The sequence below is a fragment of the Neomonachus schauinslandi genome, chromosome 2, assembly GCF_002201575.2.
Source record: "Neomonachus schauinslandi chromosome 2, ASM220157v2, whole genome shotgun sequence".
NCBI classification, from domain to species: domain Eukaryota; kingdom Metazoa; phylum Chordata; class Mammalia; order Carnivora; family Phocidae; genus Neomonachus; species Neomonachus schauinslandi.
The window spans coordinates 32807023-32819339 of record NC_058404.1 but is presented as its reverse complement, the minus strand read 5'-3'; the positions used below and the strand labels follow the sequence as shown (position 1 = coordinate 32819339).

Here is a 12317-nt window from a genome sequence, read left to right as displayed (position 1 = left end):
ATGATTTTTCCATATCCCATCCCTTTTATTTAGCCAATTTGGCATATCTGGGAAATGAATCAGTGTTCACTCGAGTTAATAAACTGGAGGCAGGAAAAGAACACAAATATGTACTGACTTTGACCCATTTTTTAAAAAGGCGGGGGAAGAGAGAAAAGAGGGGACTACAATTAGGTCATTTTGTTATATTTCATTTTATTGCAACTCTGATGATGACGACTGTTTCCACAAGTCTAATACGGAGCTCAGAAAGTCAACACATATATGCAGAACTTTGTGCTGAGAGGATATTTATATTGTCAGACAAGGTTTCAGGTCAATGTTTGCATTTAAACACATTTTAAGAAAGGTGGGATGGGGCGCTTGGGTGGCTCAGTTGGTTAAGCATCCAACTCTTGGTTTCAGCTCAGGTCAAGCTCACAGGGTCCTGGAACTGAGCCCTGCCTCGGGGCTCTGTGCTCAGTGGGGTAGTCTGCTCCCTCCCTTCCCCCGCCACCTCTCCCCCTGCTCACACTCTCTCTCTAAAATAAATATTTAAATTTTTTTAAAAAGGTGTGATAATGTATAAAGGCCAATATAATACAGATTTGGGCAATCATAGGGAGTAAAATCCAAATCTCAGTGTTCTCTAGTCTTGGAGATACATTTCTCTGGTGATCAATTATGTAACTCCTTCAATGATCCAACAGACATTTAGGCTGGGTTAGATGCCCGGCACATTTAAGGCCCAGCTTCTCCTCTGGAGGAGCGACTTCCAACATTCTCTGGGCACAGGCTAGTCCCATCTCTGATTTATTTTCTCTAGTTTGCTCCCAGAGAACCTATTTTCCTCTTTCCAGTTCTGCTCTGATTCTACCCTTGGTCCAAACGTCACTTTCCTTGGATACCTGGAGAAGACAGAGATGGAACCTTCTGCTCCCTAGATCCTCACCTTCCCCCCAGATGGAGTGCAGCACTCTTAGTGCCCCTATTTTACAAAGCAGGCCAATTTCACCCCTGAACTGCCTGCCTTCCCATTGTGTCCTCCGCTTCTGTATCTAAACAACAACTCCACTCTCTAGTGCCATCTTGGTAGTGCTAGATGCATCTTGTTTGACAATAACCATTTAGCTCTAGGTATCAAAGTATATTATACACAGAAATTTAACAGACACATCAAAACCATAATGTAACACAAAAAGCAATAGCAGTGACTACACCAAAGAGACACCACACAGTAGCAAATGCATTGGGGGATTTTTCCTCTTACCCTGCCCGCCATTAGCACAGATGATTGAAAGCTGGCTTTGGAATGAGACTCACTCCTGTTTAAATCTAAGGAATCCTAATTTACCAATAAACAAGTGACATCTGTTGTACAATTTGGTTTTATAAGGATTTGTTGGTCTCTATGATGAAATTTACCCCATTAAACAAGAGTTCAGAGTACCAAAAACATCACCATCCAAAAGGTACCCTCCAAGAGGTCAATTTTGGAAAATAAGGTGACACAAAATAGCCGAAAGAAGAGATCTGAGAGCTGCTTTTACATATCAGGAAGAGGAGGAAAAAGGAATGTGGTTCAGGGCCATGAAGTAAAGAAGTAAGCCTGACTACCAGAGTTCCTGGTAGTTCCTGAAGGGGTCACCATGTCCCAGACTGGAGGAGGCACAGGCACTAATGATGACCCCCCCAAGCCCCAAAGCACGGCTGTGTTGAACAAAACAGGACAGTGGAAGTGATTTTAAAACACATCTGACCCCCAGTCTGTGAAAAACTGCCCTCCATTCCCCACTGACACTGCATATTTTATAGTAATTCACTTATTCACAGATGAATATTCAAACACATACTGGCTATCAGAGGGGGGCTGGAGAGTTGGGTAAAGCTAGATAGACAAAACCCACCTGCATAGCCTCTCCTTTCATGGATCTTAGAGTTAATGGGTAAGGTGGAAATAAAGAAGTCAATCCACATCACAACCAGAAAACAGGAGCTGGGAGTCACACTGTCACTGATATCTGGGATGAAACACTTGCTGTAAGGCCAACAGGGATGGATTTTTTAAATCACCACCATCACAGCTATGTCACTGGAAAGAACAAGCTGGTCTGCTTAAAGTAGGTCTGGGGACCTTCTGTTCTACTCCACTCTCCTGGTTCAGAAATTCTGCATGTAAATTGCCCAGTTTTCTGATTGTTCATTCCCTTCCTCTTGCTATTTGTGATACCTAGAAAGCTGTTCCCTATGTCCCCACCTAAGTCTTCTTTACCACAGTTCCCCATAAACAGCTGGTCAGTAAAGTCAGGCAGTTCTGACCCAGAAGTAAATGATCTCTAGCGAGTAAACAGCCAGAAAGAGCTCTGGAGACTGAAACCAAAGGAGTCCCAGCACCTGGAAACCAAAGAAAGCTTTCCTGAAGGAATTTCAGCTTAGAAGAAATCAAAACCACCATCATCAAGTGTAGAGGTTTAGCTTCAAATTGAAAACTTACATAAGAATAAACCATACACAAAATTAAACAACCAACAAACTAGGAAAATATTTGCTACAAATGTGGCAGATAAAAGGGGGAAAATATGATGATCCGAGGAATCATAATCTCAAGAGCTCAAGCTCTCATACACTAATGATAGAACTCCATCCTTGATAATACAGCATAAAGACAAAGAAAAGGGACATGTGGCAATTAAACAACTGAATAAATATCCTGCACCACTCATAAGAAAGTTAATATAATGAAGTTTTTTCTACCAAAATACCAAAGATTAAAATTCTACACACACACACACACACACACGCAGTTTTTATTTTTGTGGTTTGTTTTTTGCGGAACTTGCAGAGTATGGGGCATTTCTGTGATTGCTACTCTACCATTATCCCCTTTCTGGGATCTGAGCAACTGCCTCTAACTACCTGGGCTGTGGGCTGCTTTTATTCTTGCCTCCACAGTTGATTCTCCATGAAGGAATCAGATCATTTCTGGCTCAAAACCCTTCAATGGTCTTGAATCTCACTTAGAATGAAATTGCAAATCCTTACCAAGGCTAACAAAGCCCTTCTCAGTCTGGCCCCCCAATCAGTTCTCCACCTCAGATGCCCCCAAGTAATCCCTGCTCCCTCTGTTCCAGCCGTCATGGACTCCTTCCTGTCCTAGAAAGCTCAAAGCAAGTTCCCACCCACCTCAGGGCCTTAACACTTGCTGATTCCTTTGCCTGGAAGGCCTTTCCCATAAGCACCCTCATGGCTCAATCTCACTTTTCATTCAAGTCTCTGATCAAATGTTACCTCCTCAGAGAGGTCTTGCCTACTAGTCCTTTTTCCTAAGCCACCACCCTTCCCTGTCCACTCTTCTGCCCTATCTGCTTTAATTGTCTTCCTAATATTTATCTCTATCCGATAGTCTTAAAGATAGTAATGCCTTTTGTTCTTGTAATGATGATCCTAGGAATTTACTAAAGGAAAGTATTAGGGCTACAGCAAGGATTTAAACACAATAAATTATTTTTGGTAGAGAAAGAGAGGGAGGGAGGGAGAAAGAAAAACGTATGCCAAAGCCACATGCCAAATAGAGCTTTGTTGAAATAAATCATGATGCAACAATATGATTTAATGTTATATAGACATGAAAAGTCATGATTTCAACTAGAGAAAACATAAAAAATGCTCCTAATATATGAAAGAGTCAAAATGCAAAATTGTATGTTTAGCGTTACCATAAATTCATAAAACAAAAAAAAAATCATGAACATATATATACTTAAAAAATGACTGGAAGAAAATGCAGTATGTTTATAGAGGTTTTAAGAGAAAGCTGTCCTTCCTGTGGCACATTCAATGGAAAGCTATTTAGTAATCTGACAAAATCACTTTAGCTTAAAAAATCCCTCTTAATTACCATGTGGCACAGTGGTTTTCAAATTTATATTTAAACATAGAATGTTTCCTCAGTTTAATGCTTATCTGAAAGCCCAAGATGAAAAAATAGATAAGGCAATTTCTTACAACCGCTGAAGACGTGAGGGTATCAGAGCCACAGATGGGAGGGACCCTAAGCTGAATTAATGTGGCCATTCCCGGAGCCACTGTTGGCAGGACTCCAGCAGAGATCATCCCTGTCCTTCCCTATGTCAGTCATGCCCTGTAGAGATGTTCAGGCACAACCTGTACACCCATATAAGTTGCACCCACCATACAATCTACCCCCTACCCATCCACATGTACTATGGACATATGCAATATGTCTCCCCAGATCACAGTCTGAAAAACACTGATAGAGGATGAATTTGGTATCATAGTTATATACATGTTGTGGTATACTCAGTGTTTACGGTGTCATGACTGAGGTCCCTCAATCCAATTATGTCTATAAACAAGCAGTGCATTAGGAGACTCCTAACTGTGGGACTGTTTTTTATGTAAACTAATAGTTTATCCATTAAACTGATGGCAAAATCTTTATGAGGAAATCAGTTTGGTATTTTCTGGGCGTATAAAAATGACAAATTGCTTTTGGATTTACGCTTTTGTCACTTAGAGAAATTTTAAAACATTTTTGATGAGCTAAGTGCTCCTAATGTTGAGTAGTTTAATAAATAAGATAGCGAAAGCATGCCCTAAACCAGCAGTTGCAAACTCAAATGTTTCTGGGGGCCAGGGAGGGAACATAAATTACCGAAGTGGCCCTGGGTGCAAGACATCCATGAACATCACTTGCATAGTAAAGACAAGGGGCTGTTCATTTCTCCAAAGGAATGAGCTCACTCTCATTTGTCTTAAAAAATGTTATCACTTTCTGTCTCCTTTTGTTTTTCCCACTTTAGGTAGATACATGAGTATTAAAAAACCAAAAAAAGACCAAAAAACCAACAATGAGTATAAGGAAAGTGACAATGACCTCATTTTTGCTTAAAAATCTCTTGCTTTTAAATTCACGGTGGTCTTTGAATTTCTGGAGTATTGAGCCTCTGTGTCAGGATGTATAGGGAAGTGGTGGCTATTTATGACAAAATGTAGATCACATGACCTGTTGCAAATGTGCAGCCATCAGTCAGGTTCAGACCATGGCTACCATGGTAGCCAGAGCTTCCAACTCTCACAAGAAAACCAGGGACGTATATTCTAATGTAATATTTCTTGATTCTAACACGATGGCTCAAAATCTATTGGGAGGGCCAAACAAAATATATCCAGGAACTAGATTCACTCCCTCTTCTCCACAAATACAACACACCAGCTTTCTGGCCACTTGTGAACATTACCACAAAGATATCTTTCACTGGAGTTAATTTCTTTTCATTAAATCTGCCTCCCCCATCATCCTAAAATGTTATGGTTCATATGTATCATATGCCACTCTCCAGGCTTTCTCATGGGAATGTCTGACAAGTATCATAAGGGCATGAATATTGAGTTAGAAAATTATTTTACAAGAGGTTGCCAACACCGGGAAGGCCCTAATTAAGCCCTTAACAGAAGCAACGCAAATTTTCAAATTAGCATTATGGGATCAATACATTGACTACCTTAAGCTAAAGGACATTTGTATCACTAAAGCCAAATGACCTTGTGCTAACAGGTCATCTCTTTGACAGAGAGGCTTACCAGTCCAGAAGGTTGTTGGAGGCATTCACCCCTCAGAGAAACAATTCTTCATATGTTTCTCCTTATTTGGTTTAGATAAATTAACCCAGTTAGAAGCGTGTGAAGAGGGCACCTGGGTGGCTCAGTTGGTTAAGCGACTGCCTTCGGCTCAGGTCATGATCCTGGAGTCCCGGGATCGAGTCCCGCATCGGGCTCCCTGCTCGGCGGGGAGCCTGCTTCTCCCTCTGACCCTCCCCCCTCTCATGTGCTCTATGTCTCTCTCATTCTCTCTGTCTCAAATAAATAAATAAAATCTTTAAAAAAAAAAAAAAAAAAGAAGCGTGTGAAGAAACTAGTTACTTAGAGGTAATGAGCTTATGGATTTGTAGGATGCCCGCATCTATTAGCATAGTGTTATGTACAGATGGTCTGCAATTTGTAGATTTTTCCAGTTTATAAACAAATCTGGAAAAGCAGACCATCAAAGACAATTAGATTTCCTGCCAGGTTCCTGATCAGTCATTCTGATTAGCAGGGGACCGAATGTATGTAATTGATGAGCCTATAGATTTTCTCAGAAATAGGCAGCAAGGTGTAATTGGATGGGGAGGGAACCTCCTTTAGAAGAGTAATGGATTGATGCTCTGTGGGGGATAACCTTATCTGAGACCTGGGTTACAGGTGAAAATGTTTGTATGAGACCTAACATTTCACCTCTACCGACCTTTTGTCAAAGACATCTATGAATGTACACACATAAACCTTACACTTAAAGGTTTATTTCCATCAGACAGTATGTCAGAATTCTAATGCTCCTGTTTTTGTTCTTAATATTCCATAAGACAATGAGAAGGCAGTGTTACTAACCTTTCAGAAATGTAAAAAAAAAAAAAAGAAAGAAAGAAAAAAAGAAAAAAACTAGACTAGAAAGAAAAAGCCATTTTAATGGCCCAGCTCTCTTCTCATGCAGGATCCCAAACCTCTTCTCTGATTTCTAGATAGCTTCAACCTGAAACTTTTCCTTAATATCCCTGAGAAAATGCCAGTGAGGACCATTTGTTGATATCATGTACCTATCCTCCAATTCCAGTCCTCTTTGGGGATTTGCTAGACTGGTTACGAAATTGAGTTGCTCATATGTACTATAGATGTAAACTCAGATTTATGACTTTTGAAGGTTCTCCATCTACTCATTGCCTGTGATCATTTTCTTTCTGAAAATGACTCAGTGGCATGCTCCTTAAGAACACGCAACAATGTTTTAAATATTCTTTTATCTTGCACAGAACCTACTTCGGAGGATGTTCAATGGCATCTCTTGAATACATTTTCTAGCTCAAATTGATGTGCTTACAAATTTAGAGACAGGCATGATACACATACATACAATAAAACTTCAAGCTGCATCATGGAGTGAGGGTCAAAGGAGAAGGATATCCTTGCTTTAGATCCCAGGGTTGAGCACACATATGATCTAGAAGACAGACATTTTTAATGTAGTTGTTCTTAAATATATTCTGGGAGCCACTTCATAATGACTACATATGGTCTTATGTTGAATTTATGTATTTGCTCAAAGTATGAATTATATAGCATAATCAATGTGGTTTTTTTCTCCCTACTACAACTAAGGGTGGCTTGGGAAGGCAAGCCCCTAGGACAGAGTGGAGAGAAAGACTACATTAGGGAGTAGGAGAGGCAGAGTCAGGTAAATAGTGGAAGGGCACAGCAGTTCCCACTGTTGTCATTCCCTACATTACATCTCAAACTTTCTGTGAAGTTCCCATCTTACAAAATAACAAATGTGATGACTTCTGTGAGAAAACAGAAAGCAGAGGAATTCATTCTACCTGGTAAGGGGTAGATAGCACCTTGAGATAGCCCCCAAGGATACCTTGCCCAGAGTTGGATACATAGTCAATGGCAGGGCCAGAATCGGAATCCGAGAGGCTTGCAACAACTGTGTGCAGTCATCTATACCATTTGCCAGATTTGGGCGGAATGACCATATGCTATTTGCAAAATTACACTGAAATAGAGAGGACTGGCACCATCGAAGATAATTTTGTAGACATATTTCAGGATTTCATGATCATTCCTAAGGAAGAGCTGCAAAAAATTTTCTTGATAAAAGCCTCACTGTTGGAATCAGTGTATAGTCTCCTAGGGGGCTGATTTAAAGGACAGCTCTCATTTGAATGTGCACGTTCTGGTTATATTATACTAACATGTCAGAATGTTCAGAATGTGGCCAGAGTTATTTTGACATCAAAAATTACTCAATATTTGTCCACGTATAACTCATGGAAAGTTATGGTAGCCCTCTCAAAGTTATCTGGTGTTTTATTTGCTTTTTTGGCAATGAGCAGAAATGAGTGGAACACACAGTCCATGAAATCAGGCTGGGACAATACAGCCTGCAGTCTTAAAATATTTAAGAAGGCCAACTGTATCTAAGTGAGTTGGGGGATGTGTAGAAAAACATTTGCTTTCCTGAGAAAAGGAACAGGTATTTCTGGCCTTTCACCTGTTTGGGCATGAATGTGATTCTAAAGACATGACAGCCATCTTGTGACCATGAGCAAAAGGCAAGAAGCCACAGAGATATTGGTCATGGTCTTTATACTCCCAAGTGAACACACTATGCTTCAAGACCTTATCTCATTTGATCCTCAGAACTCCAAGGTAGGTGAAGAAAAGATATTCTTCCCATTTCATAGATCCTAGGATTTGCCTAATACAACATACTTGGAAAATGGCAGAACTAGAAGCAGTAGCCTTCAAATACCTTTTCTACCAGAAAACATTAGCTGTTTTCTTATGTCTTTTACTGACCACATAAAGTGCTATTCTTTAACATTTCCCATGATTTGGCCTGCCATTCTTGAATAAATCTAAACTGGGACTTACTTATTGCATAGAGTGACATTCCTCTACTCACAGTGGAGCGTACGGACTTTTTCTTTTTTTTTTTTTTTTTAAGATTTATTTGAGAGAAAGCATGTGCTCACATGTGAGCGGGGGAGGGAGTAGAGAGAGAGGGAAGGCAGACTCCCTGCTGAGCAGGGAGCCCAACGTGGGGCTTGATCCCACAACCCTGAGATCATGACCTGAGCCCAAGCCAAGAGTCGGCACTCAACTGACTGAGCCACCCAGGAGCCCCAGAGCATACTGTTTTCTAAGGTTTAGTTCAGGCCATTTCTTGCTTTGCCACTTTCAGAGGAGATGTCACCTGTCCTCTCCTCTCTCCTTGATAATATTTCCTTCAAGTTATTTATAACCCTACTATCAGGTTTCCCCTTTTGTCTTCCTTTTCTTGCCAGACTGTATAGATTGATTTTAAAGCCACCTACACTGCAGTTTCTTCAATTTAGCTCTACTTATCTGATTATGCATCACAAAAGGAAGCAGAAATCCAACTTAATTGTGAAGTCACAGCAGCAGAACCAGGCAAATGATAGGAACCTAATGATCACAGATTGAATCGCACTCGCTGATGCTGAAGGAAATTACAGACATGCGTACCTCTGCAGAAGCCAGGATTCTGGTGATGGAACTTGATGTTCTGACATTGTATGTCTCTTGTCAGATCAGTGTTGTCCTTTAACTTCCCCTTTTTAGTTATGAAAGTCAGGTGTAGTCTCATGTATTTTCTTATTCATTTTGACAGGTAAACGGTCTCTGAGAAAGGGAACACCCTGATCCACTGTTTACTGAAAGTGTAACACTGTCACTAGTGAAGAATGAGCCCTGTTTACATTAATGTAAAACATTTACAAGAATGTGAAAGGCAAAAGACAACATGGAACGGAGGAAACATCAATAAGAGAATGGGGAGAGAGAAGCAATGGGCAGAGGATTTGTCAGGAGAGGCACCTGCTGCCATTTTCAGCTGTGTTTTCCATAGTGCAACACATCTTGTGTTTTGCTAACTCTACCTTTGCTCATTCCCATCTGCTAGGAAAAAAAGGATTCTGGGTTTGAACCTTTGACGAAGCAACACCTAGAAGGTGCTTGCAAAGCTTGATATCCCAAGGAGTGATCATAAATATAGTGTCATGCTCCATTTCATTTGAAGAGACTATTTTAGGATGGGAAGAACTCTCTAACAAGATTACAAAGAGTTGGCTTTCAGAGAGACTTAAAACTGTTTCTGTATTCATATTTTCTCCCACAATTTCTACTATGTAAATAAGGTTTAAAGGTGGTAGTCGGGAGATATTAATTAACAATTCCCTTTTCTTGTTCCTTGCTACCATGTAATATATGCTCAACTATTGAGAAAATAGCCATTTTTAAGGATTAAAGCATTAAAGACTAAACATTCATATCATAAACTGGTTTTAGGTGCTGATATCTGAGTTACACACAATTAGATAAAGATACACAAACACATATCACTTACACATACATATATATACACCATCTGAGAAATCTAGGCTGCTCGGAATAAAAATGTTTCCATCAGCCACAGTGAAAGGCTAATCATGTAATGATCTACAAAGGAAATGCATGGACAGATATGGATTAGCTCAGCTTCCGTATACTGGGTGGCTGAGAATGAATTAGCATAATCATAAATTTGTTCCAATTACAGAAGGCAATTATCAGAGACCAGCGTACAACATTATCAAAATGAAATCACCAAAGTGCATCTACATTCCAGGTAGATGCCACTGAGTTAATAGTGCTTAAAAAAAAAAAAAGCTCTATATTCATTCATCTTTCATCTCTTTGATTACTATACACTCCATGCAAGTTCCCTTTTAGCTGACAGACAAAAAGCTGCTAAGAAAGAAGGAAAAAAAAATACATGCTGTACAAAAAAAAAAATATCACACTCAATATAATAACATAACTGTAAAGTCTAAAGTCTTGTATGGATAATTTCTCTAGATCAGTGGTCAAGGATAGTGCTTTTACATTTTAGACAGTACTTCCCATCACCTCTTGTGTTCTCTCCGAAATACTGATGAGGAATAAAACTGTGACAAAACCCGTCCTTATCTGCTCCAAACAATAGTTGTCTGTGCAGAAACTCAGTGCTGTTTGGCCAGGGTAACTCCACTGCTGTTCATACTGTTTTCATTTTTGCCCTCCCATCAGACACGGGACCTGTTGCCTTGTTAACCATTGTCAGCCTGGAAAGGGTCCAGGAGAGTTAAATCTATTTTGTAAAGAGGGCAACAGATTTAGTTCCAAATTTTAGAGCTAAAGGGGCAATTCAACTTAACTAGTTAAGATTATACATACATATATTAGAATGTGCCCAGGACTTCAACAAACATTAAAGAGATGATTGAGAGAGGGCAGATTATATGGAGAAAGACAGAAAAGGATTTCTACTGTAACGACATACAGTGGGTTGTACTGTTACAAAGGATGATAGGCCCAGCGGGGCAAGAGGAGGGAAAAGAGGAAGGAAGGGAGACTCACATTTTATTTGTACTGACTGCTATACACTGGATACCAATCTAGGCTCTTTCACATCTTAACCCACTTGGTGAGCTGGGCATCCTTATGTTTTTATACTTAAAAAGTAACTGAGAAGGCAAGAACTGAAATATTCAAACATGCTCAAAATTATAGCAACTTAAATCAACAAACAAACAAAAACTCCTTCCTTTGTTTTTTCATAGCCGCCTCTCTTGAATTCTTTGGCAAATATTCAACCCTTATCATTACATTTCAAATGGGCTTCCACCCCATCAACTCACTGGAATTGCTCTTGCTAAGGCCACCAGTGATCTCCAAGTTGCTACATTCACTAAATGCACATTGTTTTGCATTCTTACTGGACTTTCAGGGATAATGATAACATTCTCGAATTTTCTCCTCCATTGTTTTTTTAATAATTCCACATGTTCTCTCCTTCCACCCTTCCGACCAATCCTGCCTTGTCTCCTTTGTTGGCTTCTTCTCTATTGAAACACGAAGTGTTGCATTTCTTTGGCTCTCAGGATTAGGCCCCTCTCTACACCAGCCTGTACAATGTCTTTCCAATATGATATCACCAGACTTGTGTGTCATGGCCACATACTGAACATTTCCAAATGAATATCCTCAGGTCATTGACCTTGAGCTATAGCTTCTTATATTCAGATGCCTACTCAGCATCTATTTTTGTATGCTTCACAGATACTTTAAGCTCAACATGTGGAATTGGATTTAGAACTTTTTTTCTTACAAGAGAAAGGAATGGAGGATTTTTTTTACATGTCTGACATTATAATATTTGAACCTTCTTATCTGAAAATAGGAATTCACAGAAAAAATGGGAGGGTTAGTGACATAATAATTTTACATTAAAAAGCACACTCTTGATGTCATATATAGAATATATGGGACAGGGAGGGACAGGCAAAGCTAAGTCAGAGAAATCCTTAGAAGACTATAACAATAAGCCTGGGGAGACTCTGGTAGACCGAACTGGAAGGCTGTGATGGGTATATAGTAAAGAGCCTTGACAAGAATTGAAGGGCTAAAACAGAATGAATGAAGATTTGATATAAGATTTAAAGAGAGGACAGTCGAAATTTGGCACCCGTATTTCTAACTTGGACAAGTGATATAGGGAACTCAGATGAAAAGATCATTTTGGGATGTTGTACTGATATGCATTGACTGAATATCACCTTGGTCCTAATATACAAAGAGCACTCTCAAATCAGTAGAAGAAACAGACAAGCAGACATGACAACAGAAAAATAAGCTAAGCACTTGAATAACTCCATGAAGTTTACAATGTATATTAA

The 12317-nt window shown here is 39.7% G+C and overlaps 1 protein-coding gene across 1 annotated transcript in view; it reads right to left on the bottom strand.

Annotated features, from left to right (window-relative positions):
* The window catches only part of UNC5D (unc-5 netrin receptor D), a 526408-nt gene that overhangs the window by 101954 nt on the left and 412137 nt on the right, over nt 1-12317 (bottom strand). The window lies entirely within an intron of this gene.